Genomic DNA, 8,175 nt, shown 5'->3' with positions numbered 1-8,175 from the left:
GCATAGCTTATTAGGATCTCCTTGTTCCATCGGTGTTTCTTTGGCAGCTCTCAAGTAGTGTTTTTCAACACTCCCCCCTTGAAATTAAGTGTTTCTCAACACTTATCAAATACTTTAGCTATAGTCTAGGATGATTGTGATACTTCTCATTGGTAGACTTGAGCCCTAAAGAGATAGTCATGTGACTTTTACACACACACACACACAAAAATTGTCTGAGACTTGTTGGATTTATTTCTCTTTGTGTTTTTTCTATGATCATTTCATTGCTAATTGTTCCCTCCCTAATAGTCTCTCAAGGATTGCATGGACTAGAGGACTAGCGGCATGGGGCATATTTTCTTTGCTTTCTACCTGTGGGTATACCTTGTTGATCTTAGGTGTCTTGAGCATCTTGTTTGTCCTACTTGACACTTAGGATCTATAACGTATCATCCTTATCTATTTTCACAAGTGTTTATGGCCATCTTGTCATTTTGTGTCTTGATGCAAGCATAATATTGCTATACTAAACTTAGGGAATCTAACAACATCATCATCTTGACCTTTATTTCTTTGATCCATAGGTTGGGTTCCCACATACCTATCTTCATATCTTCATAGTTATACCAATGATGATTGTATAATCTTTGGATGTCCCTAATAAGGCTCAATGATAAAAACTAGGGGCTACTTATATAACCCTTGCAATTACGCATTTGCATTCTAGCTTGCATTTTGTGTGTTGAAAGTCTTCTTCATGGACATGTTAGCTAATTGCGTTCACCTTCTCTCACTTCTTCTTAATCATATCTTGTCATCTCCTCTAGGATTTCACTTGCCTCTTTTTTATCATGTCATCAAAAGGGTTAGTCTTATCATCACATCTAATATAATCCCTTTGGGCCCCTTATAATCTTTTGATCTCATTTTGATGAAATTTTTGATCTATTTGGATTCCTACAAAAAATGCACCTCTCCCTAATTTTGATGTCCTTTATCCACTTTTGGAATTGAAATCAAAATTTGGATTCATCTTTTTAGTCAAAATTGCATTTTAAATTATTCCTTCTTCTGCGCAATCGGTTGACTTTTTGAGGCTTAATCTTCAAATTTTGTTGGGGCATTCATCAATTTTTCATTTTTTCATCATTTATCCTCTCTTCTTTTCTTATTCATTCCATTTCATCTTTCTTCATGTTTTGACCCAATTCTTATGCTTTATCTTGTTGGTCAAACATAGTCAAACTGGGGCATATCTTCATTGTTTGGTGGTCATTCTTTGGTCTTAATTTCTTATCTTTTATCTTGGACCTCGCTTTGTCTTGATTTGATAAAATCTAGCTCATTTTGCATCTCCATCTCATTTCGATTTTGATCTTGAGGGGGTAGGAATATCCTATCACTACTACAAATTGCTTTTTCTGTTATGGCTATATATTTCTCTCAGAAGCATATGATTGACCTTTCCATTTGCTCTTGATTCATCTGCTTGCTTTGGCTACTTGGCTGGACATATTGGTGCTTGTCTCAAGTATTGATATTGTATATTGTTCTTTCCTAATGCTTTGTTTTGTTGCTAGCTAACTATACATTTAGGCTTCGCTATCTTTCTGTGTTTTCTTCTTCAGACTCAAATCTATCTATATGTTTCTTACTTCGCTTCTTCAATCTTCGGCATAATGTGTTCCCAAATCAATCACACATTAGTCAAATAGGGGCAAATATAATCTCTAAAAAATGGTCATCTAGACTATGAACCCCTTTCTAGCATTTTTGCATTATTTATCAATCACCTGTCTTTGATCAAATCCTCAAAAATCTATTTACTCGATTATAATCTATAGTTTGACCACTTTATCCTAAGCCTTTTATTTAATTGAAAGAACTTTCCCCCTTTTAATTAAATAAACTCCCCAAAATTCTCTCATCATAAGTGTGCACACATAAAACATTATTCCTATTTTAAAAATAAGAGGAAAAGGCATTTTCATCTCACATGAGGGGCACACTTTTCTATGTGAGAGGAATATTTATTTTCAAAATAGCTTTAAGCCTCATCCATACATTTTTTGTCTCTTTTAACACAACCGCTGATCTTTCTTAGGTGAGATGCTTGTGCACATGGATCACTGAAGATGCATTCTCCACTCTTGATTATGCCTCTCTTGCTCCTTAATCTCAATCGTTCATTTTTCTTTAAAAGGGAGAGCTCTCTCCTCGTTCTCTTATCTCATTCTTTGTACTAACCTTATGATGTAGAATCTCTATGTGACTTTGTAGCTTTGGAGGACTTGGAGCATTTTTGCATCTGCATCCACATACTTGGTAGCTTCATAGCATGGCTAGTTTAGCTTTCTTTTATGCTTTATCTTAGCTCACATGGATAAAATAGGAAGGCTTGTAATTCTTCATATTTGTTAGCTTATCTTGCATCTTGCACATCACATTATTTTAGTTTACATTGCATTGCATTTGCATTGTGATTCTTAGATGCTAGCACTCTTGCTCTCATCTTTGAATCTCTTGTTCTATGGTGCACCTTGCAAGGGTTGCATAGCTAGTTTCATTTTAGAGCCACAACACTATACTTTTGCACATTTGCACGTCATAGATAGAGAGCTATAAGTTGCCTCTCAAGTCTCCATGAGATTCTTTGGGAATAAGGGTTTATAAAAGCATGCCAACATTTTGGTATACAACTATCAATTAGGTGTAAATTAGACAGTGAATTATAAATAATAAATAAAAAGGTTGATTAAACAAATCAGAACTTAGTTAGGTTGTTGGTTGCAACAGATGCAACCAATGCAATGGCATCATTCTCTGTATAAAATAGGAGCCCTCCCAGAAATAAAAACACAAGAAAAACTAAGGAAAAACTATAGTCAAAATTATCACTGGGAAAGAAATCTGCACGAAGGAATCTTTGGAGAATCTAGGAGGAAGGAGAGAACCAGGTGATGGACGAGCATCAAGCTTGGTTTTTGTAGACCCTATGTTCCTATGTGCACATAATGTAATGTGTTCCTTTCCTGGGGGGACTTTGGAGATTGTTTATGCGAGCTTCGATCCATGGGAGTTGACTTGTGCGATCTTAGATGTGGATTGTTGGATGGCATTTGGGCCTATGTCTAAGGTTGCATAATGTTATCTTATGAGTTAGTTATGATTGTAAACTTGGGGCATGTCTAAGTGTTATTTAATATGTTAAGTTGATTTGTGGCTTGAATGTTTATTTAATGTAAGTAATCATTTAATGTAATCTATCACGCCCACCTGTGACTTGCTTTGGTATAAGTAGAGTCTTGGGATGTCTAGAGTTGTTATTGAAAAAGTGGAGCATGGAGTAGCTAGGAGCATCTTGAAGGATGATAGCTACGAGGTGGATATTCGCATATGAGGATTGAGTTGTATTCTTCTTTGCAATAGTTGTAACCCGAAAGGCCTTATAGTCGGGCATGCTGGATGTAACTCTTATGATTCTATTATGAGAATATGTGTTGCAATTGATCTAGATCTTTGTGTTATTGTTATATATCCGTTGTGTGGTCACTTGTTGGGGACTAGGTCTCGTCCAAGTGGGGTACTCCCAACCTTGCATTACATCATCAATCATGTGCTAGTTGTGTGGAGGATTGATTGTCTATGGAGCCTTAGATCTCTTTCTTGTGAGGTGGTAGATCATGGATCCTGGCTCGTAATTGTAGAGGACTCGCAAATGGATCATTTTGGTTATGAAACCTTGATGTGAGAAGATGGAGTTTTCCTTGAGTGAACAAATTCAAATCCTCGAATTGAGACAGGTTGCAAAGATGAAAAGCAAATCGCCAAGTGTGAGGCAGCTAGAGTCTTGCAATTAGACCGTTGATATAAACATTCTTATGAAAAAAATAAAGGGCAAAATTTTTGCATAAGTGGGTCCAACATAACTATGGATTGGTGGATGAACATTAAGCAATATCCACTCACCAATATCATGGTAATGTATATAGAGGGCCCTTCCTTCCTTAAGTGATAATTATTCAAAACAAGGATGATGAGTTTCAATATGGCATTCTCATTGATTCTATTGTGAAGATTAGACCTAAGAGTGCAATGTAGGTCACAATAGGTGCAACCTATGTGTAGGCCAACAAGGAAGTTAGTTGAAGCGACCTACAATTCACTAAAGAGCACAACAAAAATAAACTACATCAAACATATTATATTTGATGTGAGCAATATGCAAATGGTTATCTCCAATTACCACATGTCACATGCAAAATTTTGGACCTTTGAGATGAAAATTCTCAAACTTATTGATGTAAAATGTGCACCATGCTTTATTTTCTTAAAAAGGATGATTGAGTTGGAAGAGCCCTAACAACTATGGTCATGACACAAGAGTGGATTCAATAAGTTGACTCAAAGTCGAGGAAAGGAAAGAGGTGAAGGAAGTGGTGAAAAGTGATAAGTTTTGGGTTGATTTCGAACACATCTCTCCATATATCACATTTGATCACAAGAAAGAGGGCGAAGGAAGTGGTGAACAATGACAATTTTTGGGTTAATGTAGAACACATCTCTCCATATCTCAAGTTTTTATAATGATCAAATATGTGAACTTCAACCCCAAGCCGTGCCAAGACATACATGTGCATTAACAACATGCTTGGTGGAATAAAAGCAACTATACAAATGAGGAATCCCACCTTGCAACATAACAATGAACACATTCATGTTGGGAGGTTGGTACCTCTATCCCTTCTAGGTGAAGGTATCATCTAGCATAGGCCAATAGATTTGTGATGGAAATTCTCAAACCTATCAAGATCATATGTGCCTCATGCTTATTTCCTAAAAGATGATGATTAAGTTGCAAGAGCCCTAATAACAATGGTCATGACACAAGAGTGGAGTCAATAGGTTGTGTCCAAGTCAAAGAAAGGAAAGTGAGGTAAAAGAAGTGGTGAGCAGTTGCAAGTTTTAGGTTGATGTCCAACACATCTCTCCATATCACAAATTTGATTACAAGAAAGAGGGTGAGGGAAGTGGTATCAAATCAATGGTATCAAGTGGTATTAGAGCAATGAGTTACAAGTTCAAATTCCTTGATTCATGTTAATGGTTGATTGTTGGGAGGTCAGTGCCTCTATCCCTTCAAGGTGAACGTATCATGCAACATAGATCAATGGACTTGTGATATGTGCTTAACCGCCTCTCGTGGATCCTTATCTCTAGTTGGTGTAACATTCACTGATAACTCAAGCTTTTGGCGTAATGACAATAGCAATTCCAATAATTCAAACCCATTAATCATCAAAGATGACAAAAGCTCAATACTCCCTTCTACTATTGTTATGGAAGTGTGATTGCCTTCAACAATAGTGAAGATGTTTTCATGGAGTTGAGCATACAAAATGAGGAACAAATCATAATTAATAATGTAGGAATATCAAGATAAACTTAAGGCACTATTTTGGAAATCTTGCCTAGTACATTAACTTAACCTTATTTTCAAAGACATGTGTAAGCTTGATTACAAGAGGAGATGAGCAAGGCCAAAGAGACCATAAAACATTATGACAGGACGGAAAGCCGCAAATTTGGTCATGTATGGGAGATCATTACCAAGTCATCATAGCAATTAAACAAGACAATATGAGCAATCCCCATTGTTTATTAAAGATGACATTGTTGTTTTTGAGAGATAAGCATTAAAGGATATGAGAGGCAAGATGAGCAACCCCCATTATTTATTAAAGATAAGATTCTTCTTTTTGAGAGATACAATAGATGTAAGATTGGAAGACATTGATGAGATCAAGGGGTCATTGCCATCTACTACCATGATGGAGGTAAAGTCACTACCTTCCATGCTAGTGGCAAGCCACAACAAACTTCAATGATTGAACCTCCAACTCTCCTCTTATTTTCAATAGACTAGGCAAGAGAAAGGTGTAAAATGTTTTTTATTTTAAATTTTACTAGTTTTATTTTTTCAATTATCTTTGTATGATATTGATCCATCATACCATTAGGATCATGCATGCAATTTAGGACTCGATATGTATTCAAATCAATTAATTTTAATAGAAAATATTTTTGTATTCATTTATGGACTCATCGAATATATCTTGTCAATTAACCATTTTTATCAAATTTGATTTCCTTTCAAACCTAAAACAAATGGACCTACAAAGTTTTGACAAAGTCTGAGTTTTCCATGTGTGGAGAAAATGTTCACAAAGTTGGATATTTAAAATGGTTGTTAGAAAACTCAAGAGGTTTTTAGGAATGACACTAATATGTACATTGATTGATTGTTATAATTGTACAATCCCACATAATACAATTAGGCAAAAAAGTTATGAGGACATATCCTTCAAAAATTGCTATATAATATCCCTCCAAAAATAGGACTGGGATAAAATAGTATCCTCTTATCATGTTTCTCCTTGCTAATTTCAAGACTGTAATATTGTGTCTTTGGACAAAATATATTGCTATAATATAAAAGGTCCAAGTCATTATGTGCGTTCCTAGCTGAATATTTAAGTATATATTTTTTTTATTTTTTTTTAGACTGCAAGAATCGGTGCAACACGGCCCCCCTATAAATTGCAGTGCGCCTGGTAAACTTTTTTAACGTGACCGGTAGCGCTGGCGCGACACACCCACCGGTACCACAAGGACGGAGGAGACTAGAACCCGTGACCAACCCCCTGCAACAGGGAAGATTTAGCCAACCGAGCTAGGGCCCCCGCCCTGAATATTTAAGTATATTGCTATAATATAAAAAATCCGATTCATTATCAATACTCATAGCTGAATACCAGAAAGAAAATCTCTTAAGGCCTAGCATGTAGAGATATAATGGGAACTTAGATAGTTCTAAATTAGCTGACTATTGGTCTCAAGGTTATTTCTAGTTTAGAAGCCTCGATTAGAGATTAAATTGGGCAGACAAATCATAACTTGCCTATTATGTGATTTTACAACCCGAAGCCTGTTCCTCTCAATCTTCATACTTAATCAAATATCAATGTACTTGAGAGTAGTAAACCCAGTTGTCAAAAAATTAGACACAAATTTTTTTAATGAGCTTGGATTTTTTGGTGGCTAATTTTAGAATTTTGTGACTTGTGATTTCGCTAATAATTTAAGAATTGATACAACTTAAATCGCCATAGTTATATAAAATTTAGTTCTAAAATATTTTAAATTGCTCAATAATATATTTTATTAAAAAATTAACTCAAATATTCGCCATAATATTCGTTACATAATTAAATTTGAGTCACCAAAATATAATATTATTAGATAAATTAAATTGAACTGACTAATAATTATCATAATTATTAGTTACTTAAAAGATATATCACCAATATTTAGTCTTCATTGTTGATTTAAAGTATATGTAACTATTCTCATAATATAACATGAGGTAAAAAAATGTTCAGTTTTGATTTGTAATATTCCATAGTGATTAATGAACTTCCTATTATTATTGAAATTCGTCAATATTTTATACAAAAAAAATTATAACTCAAAAATAATTGCCAATATTAACAATATTTAGAATAAAAATTTAAAAGATTCGCCAACAAAAATAATTTTGTTTTTTAAAAAATATGAAAGATTCACCAATATTTTATATCTTTTTTTGAAAGTGGCTTTCTTAATGTTTACCTTGATCAGCATAAGCGACAAAAATCAATGTATCAAAATGATTGAATTTCAAACATTTTAAGTATAAAGATAAATTGTCCTCTACAATGGAAAATGTTCTTTGAAGATGAATTCATCTCGTATGGGCAGGAACTTCAATAAATTACGCTTCTAATTTCTATGGAGTTTGACTATAATCATATGATAACTTTAAATTTTCTATTGCCAAAGATCCTAGTAGATGACTGTCTATGTTGCTTTCCACTAGTAGCATACTGATGTAATATTTAATTGCATTAATGGAAAGTATGCAATCCAAGCATTTCAAATTTACTCTAACATGCATGGCATTCCACTTTACTTTTTTGATCTGTATAAAACAATGGTATCACTTGAAGTTTAATTCGTAGGAATTAGAATCTAGTATAACAGGATCATGGAAACAGTAAAATGATGCATTTTAAAAGAGCCAGCTTATAATCAACGTTTACACCTACGAAGTTGGAATAACTTGAAAATAGTATAAGTAGCAATACACAAAAA

Source organism: Cupressus sempervirens, chromosome 4, assembly GCF_028749045.1.
Source record: "Cupressus sempervirens isolate cs-2001-9-10 chromosome 4, ASM2874904v1, whole genome shotgun sequence".
NCBI lineage: Eukaryota > Viridiplantae > Streptophyta > Pinopsida > Cupressales > Cupressaceae > Cupressus > Cupressus sempervirens.
Note: the sequence above shows the minus strand (reverse complement) of the source record.